Source organism: Protopterus annectens, chromosome 5.part1 (genome assembly GCF_019279795.1).
Source record: "Protopterus annectens isolate FY-2018-M chromosome 5.part1, PAN1.0, whole genome shotgun sequence".
NCBI lineage: Eukaryota > Metazoa > Chordata > Ceratodontiformes > Protopteridae > Protopterus > Protopterus annectens.
The window spans coordinates 105859049-105885332 of record NC_056736.1 but is presented as its reverse complement, the minus strand read 5'-3'; the positions used below and the strand labels follow the sequence as shown (position 1 = coordinate 105885332).

General features: G+C 45.6%; 1 protein-coding gene across 4 annotated transcripts in view; it reads right to left on the bottom strand.

Moving 5' to 3' along the window:
* RBM26 (RNA binding motif protein 26) overlaps window positions 1-26284 on the bottom strand; it is a 1920204-nt gene that overhangs the window by 1380628 nt on the left and 513292 nt on the right. The window lies entirely within an intron of this gene.

Sequence of the window (26284 nt, the reverse complement as noted above, 5' to 3'; positions counted from 1 at the left end):
CCTGGTTTAAAGACACTCTGGATACCACCTTAGGCATAAATGTAGGATTAGTTCTCATGGACACCCTATCTTGATGGAAGATTAGGAAGGGTTGTATTGCCATTAAGGCCTGTAGTTCCGAAACCCTCCTTGCTGAAGTAATTGCCAGTAGGAAAACAGTTTTCCATGATAGGTGTTGAAGATCTGCTGTTGCTGCTGGTTCAAATGGAGGGAGTGTCAATTTTTCTAGCACAAAGTTCAAGTCCCATGCTGGTAATGGTGGTTTCCTAGGAGGTTTTACATTCTTGATCCCTCTGAGGAACTGCCTGAGTAGAGGATGCAAAAAGACAGGTGGATCGAAGCTGTATTCTGCTGAAATAGCTGATGCATGTATCTTGATGGAGGAATAGGACAGGCCTGTATGTAGAAGCTCTGCCAAGTACTCCAGGATGTTACGACACATCTTTTCCTCTTTCAGTACTCCAAATGACAAACCTTTTCCATTTTCCTGCATAGTTCCTTCTTGTTGAAGGTCTGTGGGCTTCAAGGATAATGTCTTTAACCCTTTGGGATAGGTCTGGGTTAGTTGCTGCTATGTGATGTTCCAGGCAGTCAGTTGCAAGGTTTTTAGGTTTGGGTGCATGATGTTGTAGTTGTTCTGAGTTAACATCAAAGGCATCAGGGGTATTGACCACATTCTCCCCTGAGACATGCTCCTCAGCAATGGATACCAGTGTTGTCTTGGCCAATTCGGAGCTATCAGGGTTATCCTTGGACGTTCCTCTTTGATTTTCAGTAGTACCTTGTGCATCAAAGGAAGAGGTGGAAATGCATATGCTGTCAGGCCTTTCCAACTGAAGGATAGAGAGTCCACCTTCCATGCAAGTGGGTGGTATGTCCTTGTGCAGAATTGTTTGAGCTGGTGATTGAGTGGGGATGCGAATAGGTCTATTTGTGGCATTCCCCATTTCTTTGTGATGGCCTTGAAGATGTCCGGATGTAGCATCCATTCGTGAGCATCCGAGGTGGTTCTGCTTAACATGTCTGCTAGGGTGTTTTCTTTCCGCACAAATACTGCCTGTAACTGGATGTTGTAGCTCAGAGCCATATTCCAAAGGTCCAGAGTCATTCTGCATAGGGGGTATGAATGAGTGCCTCCCTGTTTGTTGATGTATCACATGACTGTGGTGTTGTCTGTCCTTATCATTAAATGGCCTTCTTTGAGGAATGGTCTGAATTTCTGGATTGCTAGTTTTACTGCCAGCATTTCTTTTTGGTTTATGTGCAGGTGCAGCTGGTCTGGAGTCCACAATCCTTGTATGCATTTGTCCAACATGTGCGCCCCCCAGCCTAGGTCTGAGGCGTCCGTTGTGATGGTTTGGCTTGCTTGAAAGTTGTGGAAGGGCAAGCCTGGGTTTGACTGGCATGCTTGAGCCCACCCTAGGAACTCCTGTTTCAGGCATGGGATTAGTGGGATTTCGGTTTCTAGGCTGTGCCTGTGTTGAGACCATAAATTCTTTAGGTACCACTGTAGCTTTCTCATATGCAGTCTGGCATGTGGGACCAAGATTATGCATGATGCCATGAAGCCCAAGGCCCGCAGTACTTTTCTTGCTGTTAGTTTGTTCTGCTTTGTTAATGCCAAGAAGTAAAGAGGGAGCTGTTTTTGTTTTTCTGCAGTTAGGAATGCCATTTGTTTTACTGTGTCCAATTCCGCACCCAAGAATGTTCTTGTTTGGGATGGTATCAGTCTTGACTTTTGTAAATTGACTGTGTATCCCAGGGCTTGTAGTAAGCAAATGACTCTTTGTAAATCTGTTGTCAGCTTGCTTTTGTTGTCCGCTTGTAACAGGCAGTCGTCCAGGTATGGATAAATTTGGATTCCTGTAGCCTGCAGTGAGCGATTACTGATGCCAGGCATTTTGTGAATACTCTGGGCACAGTAGATAAGCCAAAGGGCAATGCTGAGAATTGATAATGCTCTGATCCTGCAAGAAATCTGAGGTATCTTCTGCAATTTGGTCGTATGGGGACGTGCAGGTATGCCTCCTTGAGATCTAGAGTTACCAGCCAACACTCCTTGCCCAGCATGGGAAGAAGTTGCTGTAGGGTCAGCATTTTGAATTTTGGGACAATGATGTATGTGTTTAAGATGGACAGGTCGAGAATAGGTCTCCAACTTTTCTCTTTTCTTGGTACTAGGAAGAGTCTGGAGTAGAATCCTTTGCCCTGTTCTGTTATTGGTACTCTTTCCACAGCTCTCATCTTTGTTAATTGCGCTATCTGCTTTAGAGCTTCTGTTTTTGATTTGGAGGTAGGTTTGGCATCCCTCCTTTTACTGGTAAGGTGTGGAAGTGGAACCTGTAGCCTTGGTCTATGGTTTGCAAAATCCACTTGTCTTTTGTGATATAGTGCCAATTTTTGAAAATAAGGCTAACTTTCCGCCTAAAGGTGCTGCTATTTGCTCCCTGGTAGGCGTGTCAGAGCCAAGTCACTGTGATTGTCCTGTTGCAGTGGCAGTGGTTGTGTCTGTGCCTCGGTTATTGCCTTGCCACTGTCGCCTCTGTTGGCACCTCCTCTGGATTGATTTCTGCCTCTAGAGCGCCTATTCCTGCCTCTTTGAGATTTTGAGGAGTCTGGAAAGGACCAATTTTGGCAGGCCAGTTCCTGCTAAACCTTGGAGGCTGAACCTGTAAGAAATCCTTAACTGTTTGTACAGATTTTGCCTTCTCTTCCATTTTCTTCATTACTTGCTGAGCAGGTGTACCAAATAGACTGGCCTTATCCATAGGAGCATCTAACAGCTTTGCTTTAACATGATCCGCAAGACCTGCTCTTTCAACCATGCATGCCTTCTTATCACTGTGCCAGTCATGGCTGATCTAAATGAAGCCTCCAGTGCATCATAGCCACATTTTAAAGAATGGTTACTAACCTGCTGAATGTTATTCACCATTTCTAAAACATATTTCTTATCTAAGGAGTCATCAGAGGACAGCTTCTTAGTTAACTGATCAAGCATAAACTCTTGGTATTGGATCATATGAAACTGACAGTTTAAAGCTCTAGCTGAGAGAGTAGCAGAGGTGTAAACTTTTTCCCTCACATCTCACTAAGGACCTGGATTCCCTTGCAGAAGGAATAGGGATTTTTGCTGAGGTCGAGGCTACTGCCTTAGGCCCCTGGGATATAGTCTCAGGATCTGCAAGTGGGGCCTTGTATAGGTGGTGATGAGTGTCTGGTACCCTGTAAAATCTATCTGGTTTGGCAGGGGCTGGAGGTAAAGTATCAGGAGCAGTGCAAACATCATTAAATGCATCATCCACAACAGGCAGTACTGGAGGTATAGCTAAGGGCCTATGTTGTGGTAAGTGCAGAAATGTCCTAAGCCTTTTTCTTGAATCTGAGAAATCTTGTCCCTGCCATTGGAATTGTTCTCTCATGACATGTAAGGTTTCCCCAAAGGAAAATTCCTCTGGTGGAGAGGCAGATGGAATGGATTCTTCAGCATCGGAATCTTCATAAGTAGAAAAAGGAGCCTCTGGCTGATCTGTAATGTCTGAGTCATCCAAGAATCATCAGAGGACACTGGCTCGGGGCTCTGCTCTAGGTCTCTTTTCTGGGGGCTGAGAGGCCCTGTCTGGGTGAGATTGGGATCCCCTAATTAAGGATATTAAATCCTCTGCCAGAGTAAGCATTTGTGAACTAGAAGTGGGCCTGTGTGAGGGGGGCTTAACAGGCACTGATTTAACAGTTTTGGCTGCTTTAGCCCTGGCAAAAGCCTTAATAGACATGGCTGCAGGAGGTCTAGCAGCATCACGTGCTGGGGTAGAGACATCCAAAGGGATGGTGTCTGATAAATCACTAGGAACCACAGTAGTAGGCAAAACTTCTGAGGCCGATTCAACTAAGGTAGCAGGAGCCTCAGTAGTAGTCATGGATCCGGCTGAAGATTGACCGGTTTTCTCGGTTTCGGCCGAAACCGAGACACTCGCGGCTTGCTTAACCGTGGTTTCGGCCGAAACCGGACCGCGAGTGTCGGTCTTTTCTTCGCTTTTAACAATTTGGGTAGTCGGAGGATCCGACGGCATAATGTACGCAAAATCTGAGCCGAAAAACTGTTCAGCAAACTCCGACCGACGCCTAAGCGTTCGTCGGTTGAAGGAAGCACAGGCCGAACAGGCTGCTACGTCGTGGTCTGGGCCTAAACAAGGTAGGCAGTAAGAGTGGAAATCTTTAGGAGATATTTGTTTCCCACAAGTTAAACAGTTATTGACTTTTTCTGACATCGGCTGAGGCAAGAAAGAGTCCCCAACGGGGTACTTAGCTTTTAGAAGTCTTCGAAGTAGTATTCGGTAGTAGTAATCTCTGGATCTGACCGACCGGCACTTGCGAACAGCTTCTGCTTTGGGCGCCACGCGGCAAGAAAGACTGAGGAAAATGGCGTCGGCTGATGCCTTTATACCCGAAGACCAGCAGAGATGACGTCGGGTGAAGTGCGACATCAGCCGAAGCCGGACCCAGACTTTGGAATCCGGCCGATCGAAGGGCTGCCTGACGACAGGACAACCCATTTGTTATGACTGCAGATGCATCCTTGAAGGACATCTGGGCGTTAACAGTCTGCGCTACCGCCTCAGGCATGTTACCCATCAGAGTATCTCCTAGCTCCTTCAGGAGATCTCTTTGGAGCCGAGTGAAATGACAGAGGTAATTCAATGACCGTAAGGTAAAGGTCGCCGAAAACAGGGTACGCTTCCCATACCGGTCCATACTCCTGGACTCCTTGTTAGGAGGGTGGACTGAAGAAGAAGCCTCTGCAACTTCCTGCTGAGTGGCTGCCGCCACCACCAAGGCATCTACCGGAACCCGTTTGGTAAGGAACTCTTTGCCCGAGGGGAGCAGACAGGAACTTCTTTGGACATCTGGGCACCGGTTCCATGGAATCAGGGTTCTCCCACCCCCTTCGACAAATCAAGTCCAGGAGTTCGAAGGGTGGAGACACCCAAGAGGCGGAGGGTTGAGCTCCGAAGGCCTTGAGGCATACCGACTCCTCCTCAGGGGGGGTCTTGGAGGGCCAGTCGCCTCTCTGTCTCAAAATCTCCAGGATGTCGGAGAAAGAGACATCATCGGAGGATGACTTGGGGGACCCCTCGGATTCCTCGAGGTCGGTATCGGAAGTGAGTGACTCGTCCTGGGAGTCGATGTGCTTCCTCTTGCACGACTTATTACTAGGAGGCTCCTCAGGCACAGACTCTGAGGGGCCCTCAGAAAGTAGGGGACCGCTCAAGGGGGTATCCCCAGACCTTCGGGCTCCTCCGTCCATGGAGAGGGGGGCATCAGAGGCTCTAGCCGGGGTGTAAGGGGATGGAGTGACCGATCCAGGTGATGTACCTGACGACCTGGCCAGAGCGCTCCTCATAGCCTCGAAGGCCGGTCCCCCCCCCCACGAGTCCGAGGACCGACCAGTCTCAGAGACCACGACCGGAGTCTAGATTCCCCGTGCCAAAGCACCGAGAGGGAGGCTCAGAACCGACATGAGTCCCAAGGTATCCCCCTTGGGTCCGACTGAGGAAACCTGAGTGCCGAAACCAGAGGATAAAGCCGACCTGGTTGGAGCCAGAGCTGGCTCCAATAGACTCACCTGGGGTATCGGAGCAGACACCAGAACATCACTCGGCACGGAGCACTCCAGCTCCGACAACACATGGGTGTTCGGAGGAGGAATCATCGATACAAGAATGGGAACCGGCTCCGGAGCCGACTGGGTCGCAGCCGAAAACAGTTTTGCTAACACCGGCGACTGTAGAAGCCACTGGACCACCCTATCCACATCCAAATCAGACAGCCTAGAGGATTTGGAAGAAATAGAAGGAGATCTAGATCTCCCGACTGGAGACTCATGCCTGACACTGGGTGACCTGCTCCGAAGAGGTTCCAAAAGTATTGGAGCCGAGGTCGACTCCAGTACAACAGATACCTCCTGCGATCCCGAGGACAATGGAGCCGAGGAGGTAGTATCCATTTCCGAGTCCTTCTCCTTCGGCCCCGAGGACAGTGGAGCCGAGGATGTAGTATCCATTTCCGAGACCTTCTCCTTCGGCCCCGAGGACAGTGGAGCCGAGGAGGAAGTATCCAATTTACAAACCTTCTCCCATGGCTCCGAAGAAGCAAACGGAGCCGGAGATGTTTTCTTGGCCTTAGGAGGCTTAGACTTGGTACTAGAAGGCGGAGACAACTCCAAGGCCTCCTCAAAGGAGGGCTTGATCAGACCCTTCAAAATCAGTTTATTTTTACGTTCCTGCAGTACCCTAGGGCTAAAAACATGACAGAAACTGCAGGACTCTTGCAAGTGAATAGCACCAAGACAAACACAGATAGAGTGCCCATCTGTAATGGACATTTTATAGCCACATTTTGTACACTTCTTAAACCCAGAGGGTTTATGTTCCTTTAGTTCTTTCGACATGGCAAGCAACCGCGCCACACACAACCGACAGAGTCAAACACAAAAGGAGGGCGAGAAGACCAACAAGCACTTAAATGGACAAGGAAACTCTAACTTAAACACTTCCTAAAAGGGAATTAACCACTAACACAACAGCACAACACAAGGGAACACACTGGAGAGGACTAGGTCCTCTAACTTAAACGGGCCTAGCCTGCGAAAACAGTAAGGATACCACTAAACTCTCAAAACCTCATGCAACAACTATTCAGGTACAAAGTTAGCTATCAAAATAGCTTTTGTCAAAAGGAAGACTGCTAAAATACTAAAAGTATTTTAAAAGGGTACTTAGCCACAGCCAAGCGAGACCACGTCCTAACTCTACGAGCGGCAAACGAGATCTGGGGCTAGGGCGAGGTGCATCCTGGGATACCGGGTTAGCTCAGCCAATTAGAGACTTCGTGCTAGAGAAATTTGGCCGGGTCAGAGCCGATTCTCGGCTCCGAACCCGTGAGTAAGGAATGTAGGCGAGATAGGACCACATAACATCTAGTACTGTGTGAGAGTGGTGAAACTTTGGAAGATTTAGAGAAGCCTAGTGACTGGAAAAAGTTAACTGTGCTTTGCAATGTCATCTGGATCTCCTCCAGGGACAGAGCCTGAATAAGGCAATTATCCTTACAGCGAAGATGCAGGCATCTTTTATCCTGCAAAAAGCAATAATTGGAGACAGGCACATTATAAATATCTTAAACAGGGAATGAGCCAAAAGCAAAGAGGTGACTAGGCAATTTACTTCACCCACTTATTATCTGAGCCAAGTACAGTTGTGTACACTTACCATAAATGTAGATGTTCGAGTGCATTCACTGTTGCAGTCATTACATTTGGGTTATCTGCTTACAGTAGCCCTCATTCGGCCTGATTAACAAAGTTGTGGGTCCTATGTCGGTTGCTGTCCCTTCTTCCATGACATCAGGTCGTCAGGGGTATAAAAACATGTAGCCGATGCCATTACATCAGTTTTTCTTGCCCCACATGTCAGATGCCCCCATAATAGGAAGCAATTAAATCTGTAATACAAGGATATAACTCCAACAAAAATGCAAATATACCAAAAAGCTTTTTGAGCATAGTAAGTGAAAGTAGAGGTATAGCCAAAAGAAGAAAGGGGGCTGGAGGGAGGGTAAAGTACAGTTTTGTACCTACCATAAATGCAGATGTTGGAGTGTTCACCCTGCTGCAGTCATCACACTTGGTTTATCCTGCCGTCAAGTGGTCCCGCAGTCGACCTGAGTTCCAAAGTCTTGGTCCGGCGTCGGTTGCTGTCGCTTCCTCCCTGACGTCAGAGCGCCAGGGGTATATAAGGGGCATCCAACGCCATTTTCTTCAGTTTTTCTTGCCCTAGATGTCTAGATGTCAGGTGCCCCCAATAGGTAGGCAATACATATAGTTATATATATAAATATACAAGCAAACATGAAACAATACTTTCAGTCACAAGCAAATACACCACAGAGGTTGTACAGGATAGAAAGGTCTGGATAAGTCCAATTAGTTCAGAGGGGATGGAGGGAGGGTAACCTGGACTGCAGCAGGGTAAACACTCGAACATCTACATTTATGGTAGGTACAAAACTGTACTATGTTCATCGTGTTACCCTGCTGCAGTCATCACACTTGGGTAGAATCCCAAGCTAAGGATGGGTGGTGGAGTTAAACAGGGTTAGTAGAAGCTAGTAGGCCCTGCAGAACTGCAGTGGCAAAGCCAGCTCTAGTCTTAGAATATAGAGGTAAGTGATAGTGTTTGGTGAAGGTGTGCACTGAACTCCAAGTTGCAGCTTCCAGAATATCCTTGGTTGGTACCCCCCTGAGAAAGGCTGCTGATGTAGTTCTGGCCCTGGTGGAGTGGGGCCTAACGCTAGTATGTACCTGTTTCCCATGATGCGTGTAGCAGAAAAGTATGCAATCACCAATCCATTTTGAAATGGTCTGTTTTGAGATAGCTTTTCCTTGTGTTCCTGCAGTATAGGCTACAAAGAGCTGGTCAGAGTTTCTGAAAGCCTTGGTTTTATCCAAGTAGTAACGTAATTGTCTGTGAATGTCCAAAGAGTGCAGGAGTCTTTCGCCTTAGTTCTAGGGATTTGGGAAAAAGGTGGGCAAATGAATGGTTTGGTTTAGGGCCACAATGGATACCACTTTTGGCATAAAGGAAGGGTTAATTCATAGAGAGACTCTGTCTTGATGAAAAATGAGGAAAGGCTCCACTGCCATTAGTGCCTGTAGCTCTGAGACTCTTCCAGCTGAAGTTATTGCCAGCAGCAGGGCAGTTTTCCATGAAAGAAACTTTAAATCAGCTGAGAAAGCTGGTTCAAAGGGCGGCAGTGTACGTTTTTCCAGAACAAAGTTGAGATCCCAAGTACGTGTTGGTGCTCTCCTGGGAGGTCTTATGTTCTTAGCCCCTCTGAGGTACTGCCTTAGGAGTGGATGTGAAAATAAAGAAGGATCCGTGTTGTAATGAGCTGAAATTGCTGAGGCGTGGATCTTAATAGATGAAAAGGAAAGTCCTTTGTGCACCATCTCAGGAAGATTTTATAGAATCTGAGGAATGTTTGGATCAAGGGGATTTTGGCCTTTAGCCTGGAACCAAAATCTTTTCCATTTGGCTGAATATGTTTTCCTGGTGCTGGGCCTCCTGGCCTCCAGAATGATATCCATAACAGCTTTGGACAGTGGTGTTGGTTGATTGTTTAGGTAATTTGCCATGCAGCCAGGTATAAAGTCTTGAGCTGGCTGTGTAGAACTTGATTGTCTCGCTGGGTGAGCAGGTGAGGAATTTGTGGTAAAATCCATGGTGGGCCGTGGGCCATGTTCTTTAGAATTGGATACCAGTGCTGGTGTGGCCAGTCTGGTGCAATGAGTATCATTTGTGGCCTCTCTAATCTGACTTTCAGCAGCACCTTTGCTAGAAGAGGCAGTGGAGGAAAGGCATACACTGTTAATGTTTTCCAACTGAATGAGAGGGCGTCCACTTTCCAAGCTTGTGGGTGGAATGTCCTTGTACAAAATTTTTGAAGTTGGTAGTTTTGGGGGTTGGCAAACAGATCTATGTCTGGGCATCCCCATTTTTGAGTTATCATTGCAAATACTTGTGGATCCAGTTTCCACTCGTGGGGATCCATGATGTTTCTGCTTAGGTCGTCTGCCAATGTGTTTTTCTTTCCTGGCAGGAATTGTGCTTGTAGTTGAACTTGATAAGACAGTGCTGTGTTCCACAAGGTCATTGCTTGCCTGCATAGAGGGTAGGAATGTGTGCCCCCTTGCTTGTTGATGTACCATATTACTGTGGTATTCTCCGTCTTTATCAGTAGTTGTCCTGGGTGTAAGAGGTCCTTCAAAGCTGTTAGGGCATTTTGTACTGCTAGCATTTCCTTTTGATTGATATGCAGATGCCTTTGATCTGTAGTCCATTTTCCCTGAATGCACTGTCCTGCCATGTGTGCTCCCCAGGCATAGTCCGATGCATCTGTTGTCATAGTTTGCCTGGCTGTGGGTAATGTGAAAGGCTGACCCTTGTTGAGGTGACATGCCTGTGCCACCATAGAAACTCCTGTTGAAGGCAGGGAATGAGTGGTATCATTGTTTCCAAACTGTGGCTGTGCTGAGTTCATACGTTTTTCAGGTACCACTGTAATTTCCTCATATGCAGTTTTGCAAATGGTATTAGTAGTGTGCAAGATGCCATGAAACCCAAGGCCTGCAGAATTTTTCTTGCAGGGAGTTGGGTCTTTATTGCCATTATTTTGAAGTATTGAGTCAGCTGTTGTTGCTTGTCTGGCGTGAGATATGCCATCTGGGCCATTGTATTCAAACTGGCACCCAGGAATATTATGTTTTGTGAGGGCACTAGTTTTGATTTCCTTTCGTTTACTGTGTACCCTAGGCAACTTAGAACGTGTTTGACAAATGCCACGTTTTAAAAGAATGTCCTTGATTTCTGCTTAAATAAGGCAGTCGTCCAGGTATGGGTAAAGTCCTGGCCTTCCCAGTGGAAATGTTCCCTCATGGTATGTAAAGTTTCCCCAAAGGAGTAGTCTTCAGGGGGAGATGCTGAGGAATAGAGTCTTCAGCATCAGAATCTTCATAAGGGGGAATAGCATAATCCTGTTCCTCAGAAGAATCTGAGGAAACAGAAACCTGGTCAGAGGAAGCATAGTCCTCCCCTTGTCTAGGCCCTTTTATCAGGAGGGGGATGGGAGCCCCTGATTAGGGAAATCAAATCTTCAGCCATCTTAAGCATCTGTTTCTTAGGCATGGGGCCTTTAACAGGAGACTGATGTACAGTCTTTTTTGGTTTTAATGGAGTTTTTAGCTTAGCATAAGATTTAATGGTGAGTGTAGTCGGTCTGAAGACACCTTCCGAAACCGAAGGCATTTCTACTGCACCGGGATCACCCTCTGCTCCGGTGTCGGAAGGGCCTAATGAAGATGGTTGCGACGGCCTAGTACACTCCGCTTGAGAATCCGAAGCTGTCTGGGGTTCCATTTCCGCGGTCGTCAGAGGCTGTGTAGGCACCTCACTGAAAACCGGCGACAGGACCAGCAGAGGCCTCGGAGTCTGGCTTGGTTCTAGGCTGCCTGTCCTCATCCTTGCGTTTTTTATGCATGCCGGTCGTCGGCTGCTCCGACGGCATGATATAATTAAATTTCCTACCAAAGTAATGTTGTGCGAAGTCAAAACGGCGTTTGATAGTTCGTTTATTAAACCTAGCACAAAACTGACAACCTGTGACGTCGTGGTCTGGGCCTAGGCAAGGAATACAATAAGAGTGGAAGTCCTTATGAGGTATTTGCTTCCCACAAGAAATGCAATTGTTAACTTTTTCTGACATCGGACTGAGGCAAGAAAAGGTTCCCCAACGGGGTACTTAGCTTTACTGAAGACTTCGGACTGAAATTCGATTCGAAAATCTCAAGTGTCGGCCGACCAGCACTTGCGGACTGCTTCTGCTTCGGGCACCGCGCGGCAAGAAAGACTGAAGAAAATGGCGTTGGATGCCTCTTATATACCCCTGGCGCTCTGACATCAGGGAGGAAGCGACAGCAACCGACGCCGGACCAAGACTTTGGAACTCAGGCCAACTGCGGGACCGCCTGACGGCAGGATAACCCAAGTGTGATGACTGCAGCAGGGTAACACAATGAACATCCAGGACTGCAACAGTGAATACACTCGAACATCTACATTTATGGTAAGTGTACACAACTGTACTATGTTCTTCATGTTTCACTGTTGCAGTCATTACATTTGGGTAGATTCCCAAAGCTAAGGATGGGAGGAGGAATTTAAATAGAATTAGGACCAGCTACAAAGCCCTGCAAGACTGCAGTGGCAAAACCAGCTCTGGATTTAGAGAAAACTGGCAAATGATGCTGCTTGGTGAAAGTATGTACAGAACTCCAGGTAGCAGATTCTAGGATGTCCCTTGTAGGGACTCCCCTGAGAAAGGCTGTAGAAGTAGATGCAGCCCTGGTTGAATGGGGTCTGATGCCCTGTGGGATAGGTTTTCCATGGTGCTTATAGTAGAAATGAATGCAGTGGCCTATCCATTTTGAAATGGTTTGCTTTGAAATAGCTTTCCCCTCTTGTCCCTGCAGCAATTGCCACCAACAGTTGTTCAGATTTCCTTTGAGGTTTAGTCCTGTCCAAGTAGAATCTTAGCTGGCTGCGCACATCTAAGGAGTGCAGTATCCGCTCCCCTTAGTTCTGTGGATTAGGAAAGAAGGTAGGCAAATGAATGGACTGATTAAGCGCCAGACTGGATACCACCTTGGGCATGAAGGAGGGAATTGGTTCTGAGGGACACCATGTCTGCATGAAAGATGATGAAAGGCTCCACTGCCATAACGGTCTGTAACTCAGATACCCTTCTTGCAGAAGTGATTGCTAAAAGGAAAGCTGTTTTCCAGGAAAGGAATTTTAAATCTGCAATAGCAGCTGGCTCTAAAGGAGGAAGAGTGAGTTTCTCCAAGACAAAATTAAGGTCCCAGGCTGGAGTTGGAGCTCTCCTGGGTGGCCTTAAATCTTTGGCTCCTCAGAGGAACTGCTTGAGCAGTGGGTGAGAGAAGAGGGGAGACTCTGTGCTATAATGAGCTGAAATGGCTGAGCCATGAATTTTGATGGAGGAAAAGGACAAGCCCTTATGAAGCATCTCAGTCAAATATTGTAGAATCTGAGGTAAATTGGGCACTGCTGCACTCATTCCTTGAGATTGGTTCCAGGTACAAAATCTTTTCCATTTTGCAGCATAAGATTTTCTAGCACTAGGCCTCCTAGCGCTTTTGAGTGTGTACCTTTAACTCCCAGTGGGTGTGGCTTCAGTCTTTAAAAAATGATGTTATCACCTTACAGTTCTAACAAATACTTATTGACAAAGGTCCGATATCAATACAATTGTGTTTGCCATCATATATGCTTCAAGATAAAATATACTGATACCCTGTGTGTAGCACAGTTTTGGAATTATTAATGCAAATATGAACAGGCAACATTTGACGTCTAGAGGAGCAGTAAGAGGTAACTGCAGAAACGCCTGTAGACATCACTCGGCTATAAGGAGTTAAGAGAGACAGTACTTGATTTTGAGCCTCTGCTCACTGATTTGGGGGTAGATCTGGCCACCCACTTGGTGTTGGTAAGGTGTGAAAGTGAAATCTGTATCCTTGGGACACTATATTTAAAACCCATTTGTCCTGGGTAATGAGTTCCCAGTTTTTGGCCTGCAGACCAATCTTTCCGCCTAAAGGAGCATTCAGTTGTGAAGTGCTTGAAAGTTTTAAAAGCAAGTCATTGAGACAGTTTTCCAAAGGGGGGAGTCTTACCACTCCCCGATTTGGGTGTGGAAACCCCTCACTGCGTAGTCTTGTGAGTCCCCTGGGACTGAAACCTGGGGTTTCTGCTGTCTGGGTTTGGCTTGAGAAGACCTGGAAGGGGCTAGAAAGGACCAATTTTTAAAGGGTCACTGCCTACTAAATCTAGGAGGCTGAACTTGTAAGAAATCTTTAACAGTTTGCATATATTTAGCTTTATCTTTCATCCTTTTAAGAATTTCCTCAGCCTTGTTGCCGAACAGGAGGTCCTGATTTAAGGGAGCATCCAACAATTTAATGTTAATATGATCAGGCAAAGATTGCTCCTTAAACCAAGCATGCCTTCTGAGCACAGGCCCAGTAACAGCAGCCCTGCAAGAGGCCTCTAATGAATCAAATCCACATTGCAAAGTATGTTTTCCAACCTGTTCAGCAGAATGCATTATATCCTGAAATTCCTTATTTTCCGCACAATCGGGAATCAACATCATTTTCTGTTTAAGTAATCCAATAACATGTTGCTGATACTTTAACATATGAAACTGGCAGTTTAAAGTCCTAATGGCCAAAGTTGCAAAAGTGTACACCTTCTTAACCCATCTATCCAGCACCTTGGAGTCTCTATCAGAAGGGGTAGGGTTTTTAGCAGTAGAAGCCTTAATGCTCTTGGGTCCCTGTGAAATAGTCTCTGGACCCGCAATAGGATTCTTAAAAAGGAACTTGTGTGAATCAGGAACACTAATATCTGTCAGGTTTTCTGGGAGCAGGAGGCAAAGAATCATGGGCCAAACTAGATTCCGAAAAAGCATCATCAACAGTGTCTAGTACAGGAGGAATAGCTAAAGGCCTATGCTGAGCCAGGAATAATAAATCCCTACGCCTCTGTTTTGAATCAAACAAACCCTGGCTTTCCCAGTGGAAATGCTCCCTTAGAGTATGTAAGATTTCCAGAAAAGAAAAATCCTCTGGAGGGGAAGCAGAGGGAATAGTCCTCTGCATCAGAATCCTCATAAGTAGATAAGGGCAAATCCAGATCATCAGAAAAATCAGAATTCTGGTCAGAAGATTCATAAACAATTTCAGTCCTAGGTCTCTTAGAAGGGGGAGGTTGGCTTCCCCTGATTAGAGTTATAAGGTCTTCAGCCATTCTTATCATTTGTTTTTTAGGCATAGAGGCCTGAGCATGCAGCCTGAGCGTTGTTTTTTTAGGTATGGTTCGAGATTTAGGCCTAAATGAAGAAGGAGGTGATGGTTTAATATGCAGGACCGTATGCCTGAATACACCCTCAGAAACCGGTGCCTGCACAGCAGCTCCGGACCCATCCAAGGTAGAGACATCCACGGGTTCCATAGTTAAAGCATCTCGCGGCATACTGGACTCTGAATGGGTCTCAGTAAAGGCCTGCGAATCAGAAGTAGCGGGCATCAGGGGCTGCGAAAGCACCTCACTGAGTACTGGCGCACTGGCGACTGGCTTAGGAGAAGTGTCGAAAGTTTTGGACCTCGGCGGCCTCTGTCTTTATCTTTGTGTTTTTTCGAAATCCCGGCAGTCAGATGGCTAACAGACGACATTTCTGGACAAGTAAACCGAGAACCGAAATAATTAGAGGCAAAAATATATCGATGACGGACAGTGCGCTGATTAAATAAAGCACAAAATCGACAGCAAGGTACGTCGTGGTCAGGGCCTAGGCAAGGAATACAGTACGAATTAAAATCTTTATGAGGTATTTGCTTTCCAAAAGTAATGCAATCATTAACTTTTACTGACATTGGTAAGGAGCAAGAAAGTTTCACCAATGGGGTACTTAGCTTTTGTTGAAGACTTCGGTTCTGAAATGAAAATTTCAGAAGTCGGACGACTGGCACTTGCGAACTGCTTCTGCTTTGGGCACCGCACGGCAAGAAAGACTGATACAATGGCATCAGCTGCATGTTTTAAACCCCTGACGACCTGACGTCATGGAAGAAGGGACAGCAACAGATGCAGGACCCAAGACTTTGTTAAATCAGGCCAACTGAGGGCTACTGCAAGCAGATAACCCAAATGTAACTACTGCAACAGTGAAACACGAAAAACATCTGCCTGTCCACCTTTACCACAAGGATTTGTAGGCAGGCATTCTTTAGAACTATGGTTACCATGTAGTCATAGGGAAGAAATAAAGGCAGATGGCTCTGCAAAGACAGAAATTCAAATACCATGGTCTTGAGGTTCTCCAGGCATTCCCCTATGGTCAAGCTTGCCACTTCATCCCTTTTTAACATTTTGAGGTTTTTGTCTTCTCTTGTTCGCAGCAGAAAGGCTTGCCTTTACTAGAGTAGTTTCTGACATGCCTTGGATATAAGGAATGAAAAGATCTTTGTCGTCATTTTCTTAACAAAATTCTCAGCTGGAGGTCCAAAGAGAAACTGTACATCTAGTGGGACATCAGAAAGCTCTGTTTTCATACATTCTGAGTGAGGAATGTGTCCTCAGACAGGCAGATCTAACCACTGACCCCAAAGCAGATTTGTTTCAAGATGCATCAACTCTGCAGCAACCACCTTTGCTGGAGTGCCAGACAACTTGTTCACTGTCTTCTAACTTCTCTACAGTCAGTCGCAACTAACGACAGATTTCTGGAAGTTTAACAAACGGGCAATTAAGAGCAGTAACAGACAGGGTAGCTGAGGTGTAGCCCCTCCCCCCAACAAAAAGTGTGTTATACTCTCCTCTATCATATTACTGGAAAAGGGATTCATGAATGAAGCCACATTTAATCTCTTGAAGGAATCCATGGACACCACTGCTAAACCAGCAACTGGGTTCTTGTACACATGCTTATGGAAGGTACAAACCTTACTGAAGGGGTCTGGTTTCCACAGAGGGGAGAGTTGGCTGAAAACAGGCACTGTAGAATGCGTCACCCATGGCTTCCAGAATAGGAGGAATGGCCAAAGGTTCTGGGTCTGGTGTGTCCAGAAAATTACTATATCTGACCTATGCCTGAAAGAACTCTGCTTCTCATCTGAAGTCTCCTTCACCCTGTGAAGGGTTTCCTAAAGTAAGTCATCCTCAGCCAAAGCTTAAGAGACTGTGCCCTCACTGCCAGACTACATTTAAGATGTTTTAGACATTTACTTAACATAAACCAAATCACCCCCCCCCCCCCCACCCAATTATGAGTAAGAGACAGAGTCCCTCTGGAGAGATGATTTCCTTTTAGTAGACTACAACTCTGACACTACACATTATTTAGAAGCTGGCTGTCTGGATTTAAAAAAAAAATACTTGAAGTCTTGAACCAACCAAAAGCAATATTGTGAGGGAGCCTGGATGGGGGATGAAAGCAGACACACACAGCCCACTGAGACAATCTGACTAATGATTGTTTAGACTTAAGATCTTGGGCTTTGTCAGTGCAGCCTACCTTGGAGGCCTCAACACAGTTTCCTTTCATCTCCATCTGTAAAAACAGCATGGGGATGCTGTCCACCCCTGGGTGGACGCTGACAGTCCTTGGATCCTGAGGTCTGCAAGAAAGCCCCATGATAAATCAACAGCACAGAAGTTTTGGGTTCCAAGATCATGTTAGTAGCAAACGGTATGGCAGCCCCTTGTGGGATCATGCTAGGGTTCTCACCTCACCAATATCTGGTCTTCAAGCACAGGAGATCTGTTCGACTCCCAAGCAGTGCTGTCAGCCTCCTGGAATTTTTTTGTTTTTGTTTTTATTCCTTTGGTGGTTCTCTAAAGGCTTATTTTCTTCTATGGAAAGTCAAAGTAAGAGTCATATTATATGGCAGACATGGACCTGGTATGTGCAGTTTTCAGCGTTAAATACTTCGAGAGATTCTGCCCACTGCTGTATGGTCCTTAGGGTAAATAAAGCAGAACAGGCCCAGAGCATGATGTGCCATGTTGTCCCAAGAAAAAAAAAAAAACTACAAGTCCTCCCACCTGGTGCTTTGAAAGACCAGAGGACATTCCCCAATGGATCTCCCATGAAAAGAGGCTACTGGCCTTTGAGGAACTAACTCAAATTGTTTAAAAAAAAAAAAAAAGTGTTAGCACACCTTGAAATATAGAAAAAGATGATGCATCCCTAAATTACACATGCATCTATTTTACTTTACAATCCATACATCACCAAACATTTGAAGAAATACTTTATAGTCAAAAAACTATGTGCAAGCCACTCAAACTTCACACATATTGTGAAGTATAATACAAACAGTATGCGCACCAACGATGTAGCATTTCAAAGCACATGAAAAAAAAATGACCACTGTGCCTTAAGCTTTCTCTTAAATCCTTCATTTAGTACTCTGTCTTGGCCAAACTGCCCTATCAAAAAAAGAATGATATATAATCTTAGGCAACCAATCTGCTGCATAAAACAGAATTGCCCTTTTAAAACAAGATTTTCAAATCTTGTAGCCTTTTCTTAGATCCACTGCATCCATTTCTTAACTCAGATGTACTGTAGGAGAGAGGCTCTAGCTACATTCTGAAGAACAGATACTCTGTGAGGCACGATTAAACTAATGCTTATTACAGATCACAATGCTCAACAGTACCAAACAAGACAAGGCAGGTAAAGGCCAAATTATTTTCCAGTCCTCACTTCGGTTTTCTGTTCAGAGTAGAAATCAGAGAGATCTTGACACTGTATCATGAACATCATACATCCACTGCACATGCCGAAGACCATTTAAGCTGCACAAAACCACTATGTTGCCCAAGAGTAAACAGTTACTCACAGTGTTTAAACCATGTTTTCTCACTGAAAAATATTTTTTTTAAAGAAAAACGACTTATCAAATGTTGCACTCAGTACTACTGACACTCAAAATTGAATAGTAGTGCTGAATGTGACAAAATAACTTTAAAATAAAACTCCACCCCAGAACCAAAAAATATACTTTTCCACTCTGTTTTCTGAGCTATTTTAACACCTCAAAAATGACTGCTTCTTACAGAATTTTAATCTATTTTCTGAAAAATGGTTGCCAATAAGGCTCGATGTATCAATGTGATATTGTTTTTCTTCAAGCCTCTCTCTGTCACGTAATCCATTTTCAAGTCTGCTTTATATTACTCATGCTAGACTTAAGTAGTGGTGTATTCCCATGCCACTGACATACGAGATTAGTGTCAGTTACTGCCATCTTGTACACCTTCTGTAACAAGACTGCTTCTTTTATTTCTTGAATGTCCCTCACTTGTGTGTCCCTCACAGCTTGTATACTAAGGTGTTATTTAGCTACAACCAAAAAAGAAGCTAAATTGCAGGCCTTTGTTCAAAGTATCCTTTTGTGGTCCAAGATAAATTGACCGTCCCCGGCCCCTCCTCCTGCAACACACACACTTTTCCTTCCAGTGTAGAAATGGTCATTGCTCTGAAGGATCTTTGCAGTTTCATATCTAAGTGACTGCTGCTAATGGAAAATAAGCAGTTTGAAAGAAATTCTGATCCTCAGTGCTAGCAGTAGAAATATGTTCACTCATTCATTTATTTATACAGATAAAAGTACTTCAGTTTTCCCATTTCCTATTGTTTTAAATGAAGGAGCACAATAACGCATGTAAGCTAATAAATTCAGCTGTATACCATGATTGCAGTAGGTGGACTGGACACTAAACTGGCCATAGGCTTGAGTGCATGTGCAAGTGTGTGGTCTGCAAGAACTACCGTGGCAGGGCTAGCCACCTGGCAGTGTAAACCTTGGCTCTAGATGAATGTCACTATTGTGCAAAAATGGGAAAGGGTTTGTGGACTGGTGGATGGATGGATCATGGTTTCCATCAACTGTTAAAAGTTTCCTTTGTTGATTAGAAAATGCTCACGCACTCCACTTATGTGAGACTGACTCAAAGTCAGTGAAAGGAGCCTCTTCCCAAGGATCGGTGTACCTGTTATACACCCTCCTCTGGAACGAGTCACAAGAAAGCATAAAAGAAAGAATAGTTGTGTAAAATCCTACCATAACCATAGATGTCCCTCTCTTCAATTTGGGTTTCCTTCTCTTGCAACCCGAACGTCCAGCCAGTATACAAAAGCTTCTTGTCACCGCTAGGTGTGTGGGATGTCTGATGTGGCTAGGGGAATATGGGCCATAAAACTGACGTCTGGATGCACCAGACCTCAGAACTTAGTGCCCCAGTTGGACCACAGTCCCAGGAAAATGTGCTAGTCCAGTGCCATCCAAGAAGGGACTGTTATGGGAAAAGGCGGGAAAGGAGGGAGGGAAGGAATATTGCAACATGGAAGAGAAGTACATCTACGGTTATGGTAAGATTTTACACTATTCTATGTCCTGTTATTCACATGTTGCAGTATTCTAGACTCTTAGGAGAGTGCCAAACTCACTGGGACGTGGAAGGTGGTGGCTTGGAACTATTCTCCAGTAATCCATGGAAGATTGCCCTGGCAAACCCAGCCCTGGATTTGGAAATTTAGTCCAATTTGCAATGCTTGGTAAATGTGTAACTGCCTCTAAAATGGTGGCAGTGTCTAATCCCTTAAAGAAAGCTCCTGAAGAAGCCATAGCCTTAGTGGTGTGCTTTAACTTTGGATGCCAAGGATTTCCCATGGTGTGCATAGCAGAAACAAATTGCTCTGGTAATCCAGGCTGAAGTGGTCTGTTTTGTCACAGCTTTCCCCAGGGCCCTGGGGTGGAAGTAGACAAACAATTGGTCAGATTTTCTGATAGACTTAGTCTTGTCTAAGTAGAACCTAAGCTGTCTATGCACATCAAGGGAATGTTAGACTCTCCCACTGTCACTCTGAAGATGGGCAACCAAGGTAGGGAGGTGAATAGCTTGGTTTAAGGAAAGCTCGTTGACCACCTTGGGCATGAAGGAAGGGTTGGTCCTAAGGGTTAACCCTGTCTTTGTGGAAGATGAGGAAAGGTGGAATGGCCATGAGAGCCTGTAATTCAGAGACCCTTCAAGCCGATGTCAAGGCCACTAGGAGTACTGTTTTCCATGTGCAGTCTTTCAGAGAAGCCTTAGAAGCTGGTTCAAAAGGGGCTACCGTGAGCTTCTCCAAAACATAATTCACGTCCCAAGGGGGAGGAATAGGTTTCCGGGGGGCCTGAGATGCAGCACTCCCTTTAGGGATAACTTTGCAAGCAATCTGGATGTCAGAGGAGGGGTCCAGAGGAAGACAAGCTGAAATGGCAGCCAAGTGAGTTTTTGAAGGAGTACGCCAACCTTGTCTGCAAATGTTAACACAGATAAGACAGTACCAAAGGGACATCACCCTGTAAAGGGTCCAACTGCTTTTGTAGACACCATATGGAGAATCTTTTCTATAAAGGTATACAGGATCTCCTAGTATTAGGTTTCCTGGCCTACTGTAGGACAGTGAGCACATCCTCATTGTAGAGGTGTCTGTAAGGGATCAGACTTCTATCACCCACAGGGTGAGGTTCAGAGATTGCAAGTGGGGATAGATTAGAGATCCCTTATCCTGTGTGAGAAGGCCCACTCTGTGGGGTAACTTGTGGTGACTGCCCATGGCTAAATGCAGGAGGAGGGGGAACTAGTGTTGTCTTGGCCTAAAGGGGATTACCAGCAAGATTTTTCGTTTGTACTTCTGAATTTTCAGGAGGACTTTCTGAAGTAGTGGGAAGGGGGAATGCATAAAGAAACATCCCCTTCGAAGAGACCGAAAAGGCGTCCATTGCCCTCGCCAAAGGGCTGGGAAGCCTGGTACAAAAGAATGGAATCTGTCCGTTCATAGGGGAAGCAAGCAGATCGGACCCCATTTGTAGACTATGTCCAAGAAAACATCCCTGTGGAGCATTCATTTGTGGGACTGTGACATGGACCTGCTTAAGGTGTTTGCCTGAGTATACTGTTCTGAAGGGATAGACACTGCACGAAGTGTGATTCCCTGTTTTGTGGCAAGCTCCCACATTTGGAGAGCTATTCTGCATAGCAAGTAGGATTTTACTCTCCCCTGCTTGTTGACCTACCACAGAATTGTAGTGTTGTTTGTGAACAATTTCAGTCGGCCTTGTTTCAATGTGAAATGGATGGTCTTTAGTGCCAAAAAAACTGCTCTCATCTCTCTGATGTCCTATTTGATGGAGTCTGGTCATGTACCCTGGACTCTTAGGGAGCCCATGGTTGTTCCCCACCCCAAATCAGAGGCATCCGAGTACATTTCCTGCAATGGCGGGGTGGGGGGGGCTGTAAGGGTAGACCTCGGTTGCAATTCACATGATTGAACCACCACTGAATCTCTTTCTTGAGGCAAGGCAAGAAGGGGATTTTGTACTCCAGAGGATAAGTGCGCTAAGTGCATATGGACCTTAGGTACAACTGTAGTTTCCTCAAGTAGAGCCTCTCCAATGGTAACATGGAATGGTCGATGTCATGTGACCCAAGAGCCTGAGGTACTGCCTGGCAGTCAAGTTTGCGGCCTGAAAAACAGTGAGCAGGTACTGTTTTAAGTTTTCCACCTTCTAAGGTGGTAGGAAGGCCCTCATGACATCCATACTTATCCTGCACTGCAGGAAAACAAGGTCCTGAGAAGAGGTCTGGCTGGATTTGGCATAATTTATCTTGAATCCCAGTGCCTGCAGGAGAGACAGACGTCTGTAGATGGAGTAGGAGGGATTCTTTGCAGTCCGCCTGAACAAGCAAGTCATCTAAGTAAGGCAAAATTTGAATCCCTTGGGTCTTGCAGAAGGCCACCATTGGTACCAAGCACTTACTGAGGACCCTCAGAGCCACAGAAAGCCTGAAGGGCAAGGCAGAGAATTGAATATGTGAGGAGGCCACAGAGAATCAAAGATATCTCCTGAAATTGTGCCTTATGGGGATGTGTACGGAGGCATCCTTGATGTCCAAGGTGGCCATGAACCCCTGAGGTAAGATCAAAGGGAAAAGGGTTTGCAGAGTGGACATTCAAAAGGTGCACATTTGCAGAAAGAGATTGAGGTGGGAGAGATCTAGGATTGGTCTCCAGGGGCCATCTTTCCTTGGGCTCGGAAGAGTCTGGAAGAGAATCCTTTCCCCTTTCTGTTAGGGGAATAGTTGAATAGCACCCTGGGCAATGAGGTTGCCTAGAATTGGTTGAAAGAAAGGAAGCTGTTCTTTGGGAGGCTGCAGAATGCCCCTCCAAAATGTAGTAGTAGTCCAGGTCATGAAACAACCCTCCTCTATTACGGTTAAGACCCACTTGTCTGTGGTGGTGTTTTTTTCACACAGGGAGGCAAGTGAGAGAGCCTTTAGGACAGGGCAATGGAGTTGGGGTTTTTTTCCCCAAGAGTGGCAGGTAGTCACAGACTACCTGCTCTGTCTTGAAATTGAGGCTTGTGTGCTACAGTCTGGACAGGCTTGGAAGGAGTAGCTTGCTTCCTAGCAGTTTTGCTGGCCCTGGAAGGAGGGGTGGGGGCAGAATACTTTCTGATAAACTGAGTTTTTGTAGGGTAATTCCTGTGAAATTTGGGGATAGAATTAACAAATAAGTGCTTAAGGTCTTGTAACTCCTTCACCTATTGTTGCAGAGTCTTGGATAACTCGGTCACTTTTGTCCCAAAAAGAGTAGAGTTATCAAGAGGTGCATCCAAGAGTTTTGCCCTGATGTCATCAGGCAGGGGCTGCAACCTTCGCCAAGAGTATCTTCTCAGGACTGAGGCAGATGCAGCTGACCTTGTTGAAGCTTTTGCAGCATCGCAGCTGCACCTAATGGAGTGTCTAGTGACCTGAGAGGATAGGGAAATGAGGCTGGACAACTGAGCTTTGGGCAAGTGAATCTGGGATGTCACTCAATTCGTTTAGTGGCTTCTTCCAAATGGGCTAGGGCATATTTGGACATGTGTGTTTGATAATTATCACCCTGAATGCCAAAGTCGAGAAAGTGTACACCCTCTTCTCAAGGTGTTCCATGGCCTTGCTGTCTGTCGGTAGGGAGGAGGGAAGGAGATGGAAGGAGTCTGGATGCCTTAGCCGCTGACACTGAGACAGTGCCAGGGTCAGCTGTAGGGCACTTAATCAGGAATTTGGCTCCCTCAGAGACTTTGTAGAATCCATCAGGCCTTCAAGGGTGCAGGGGGCTCAGAGTCAGGATTGGGAGATACTGCACTAAAGGTATCCAGAAATGCTGGCAGTGCTGGTGGTTTGGCTGAAGGGGCAAGGGATTCTATCTGAAGAAGTTGATAATATATTTTCTGAACTTCTGTCATCTCAGAGGAATCCCATTTGAAATGCTACATCTTTGTAATGCTTTCCCCAAAGATGAGATCCTCGGCTGGGGAATCTGCCTCTGCAGATTCTTCCTCTGGGGAGGCATAGCCAAGGGGGGGGGGGGGGGGTAACTGGGAGACATAAGAAAGGGAATCTTCTGAGGAAGAATTAGAATATTCTTCAGCTTCAACTTGGGAGGTGTCCAAGACCTGAGGCCTAAGGCTTATCACAGGAGGAGCCACTGGAGATGTTAAGGGATTAGCAGGCCTTAGAACCATAAAGGCATTGAAAAGATTCTGTGAAAAACCCTGCCAATCTGGCTGGGTTTCAGCTGGGGGAGAAACATGCTTCCTTTTCTCCACCTTTTTAAGAGAAGGTCTAGCAGGCATCAGAGTCAGGGTCTCTGCCCTGCCTGGGATCAGTTACCAGAGAGGTAGTGGAGGGATCCATCTGGGCGGCCAGTGCAAGCTGAGGTTCTCCCTTGCCGGTGGAAGCAGATGTCTGCAAGACCTCTGAGGACATGCCTTCCACTCTGGGTTCTATGGCTTTCACATAGGTACCCGCTGTACCCATATCAGCAGTGACCAATTATTCCTCCATGATGACGGCCACAGGAGGGATGTCAGGTGGAAGAGGTGTAGCTACAGATTCAGGCCTAGCAATTTGGGCCGCCTTCTTGGGCGGCTCACCAAGCTGACTGGACAGCCCCATCCATACCCAAAGCTAAGCACTTAAAGCGCTGATTCTCCACATTAAAGCGTGCAGTCTACTATGCAAGGTTTTCAGGGCAAAGGCCTGGCAGATGGGGCAAGACATTTGGTCATGCGCAGGCACTAGACAAAAAAGGCAAAGCTCATGGGCGTCTTTATGAGGGATCTGATGACTGCACTTTCCCTTCCTGGAAGACATGAACCCACACAAGCATGCAGTGACCCAAAAAATGAAACGTCCCCAACAGGATACTTATTAGACTTTTCGATCCAAAGGCCAGTACGGCAGGAACATTTGACGTTTGACTGGCAGCAGGGAAGTTCTGAGGTCTGGTGTGTGCAGACATCACTTTTATACCCCACATTCCCCTAGCCACGTCAGACATCCCACACACCTAGCAGCGACAAGAAGCTTTTGTATACTGGCTAGACGTTCAGGTAGCAAGAGAAGGAAACCCAAGAGTCCAGAATACTGCAACATGTGAAGAGGAGGACATCAACCGGTGCATCTACTTGATACGGTTATCCGTCTCACTTCCTGCAGAGAAGTCCTGATTTGGATAGTTTTGTCCTATTGTGGTAAGAGAGCATGAAAATTGTAAATTACAAGATAAATTTGCGTCCGGGCTGGTAACTCGGCACGTAAAAATCAACTACCAATCATTAGCGGACCGGAGTTCCGCTGCGGCGACCACTAACCGGGAAAAGCCGAAAGACACAACAGAAAATTCAGAAAAGGCATCTTTAATACTACATTTAAGTCATCTTAAAATGTAAAGCAGTATAAACAAACGAGTTTAAAGCTTAGCATTTCAATCTTGTGATGCTGCTTATGCAAATTTGTCAAAACAGGTGACAACTGCCTTTGAACCACTGACTGATCTAATTGCTATATTTTGCTAAGAATGTTACAGCTACACTGGAAGCAGCTGTGAAATCAGTGCAAATTATCTTCCTCTCTGCATTAAAGATAGTGGAAAACAGTTTCACACATCTCTGTCTTGACATCAGCAAGACTAATTACCCATATAAAATTGTCAGCAGTACCCCAGAGTAAACCACAGATTTCTCTCTCTCTGACATGTCATGCAGACGCAGAGAAAATCCTCTGCAAATTACATGAGAAGTTAAGCTTAAAAAAGTGAGTGGTCTTCCCCCTCCTTTGATTCCAAAGCTAGGAAATGAAAGTTTTATAAAGAACAAGTAGGTTTTCTGATAACTGCACAACACTGGAACCACCCTGTAAGGGAGAAAAGGTACCCAAGAGTTGAGTTACATTGCAAAAGGTGGAGTTTTCCATTAAATGAAGTGCATCAGGAGGCACCCTCTTAAACACTGTCAGTAGAAAGGGACAGCTTGTCCACAAAGCTGATATTTAAGATGAATGTACAGCATAATCACATTTGGATATTCAAGGACATCTTCACAGCCAACAGGAGAAAGAAGTTTTTCTCCTCTTTTAAGAGAATGCCAAAAGAAAGCCCGAAAAGAGCTAATGTAGCCTGAGTAGCATACTGCAACAATTCAAAGTACCCTTGGCAAACTTATGTCGATGTGGCCCAAAAAATCTAGATTCTTTATGATGGAATTCTCTATAAATTTCAGGCTGTATCTATGGGTGCCCTTTTACTCCTGTTTGTGTGTGCCAATTAGTCCAGGTCATGGCTGAAGCTAAACTACAATCCAACAACTTACCCGGCTAACAAATACATGTGCCCAGGCTCCTGCAAAAATGTTTCTCTCTCTACACGACCTAGCTAGTCTGACAATGGTTACACAAAGCACATCTGGATAAGACTAAGAGCTGTAGAAAAATGCACCACAATTAATGAGGCAAAAAAAGCAGAAACTGAAACCAGTGGTTAAGGATTTCAACCCAAGAGAGTGATGCAACCTTGTGCTGTTTCAACAACAAAAAAAAAATCTATTTTTTAATTTTGAAGCATAATATTGTTCGCTGTGGCGGTCCATTAAAACCCATCTAATAACCGCTCATAACATTTTCGTACTGGGTACAGCCAAAAAGATCACAAAAAGCATAGCCAATGCAGCAGAAAGCATTACACAATGAACCAAATGAAAAAGGTAACC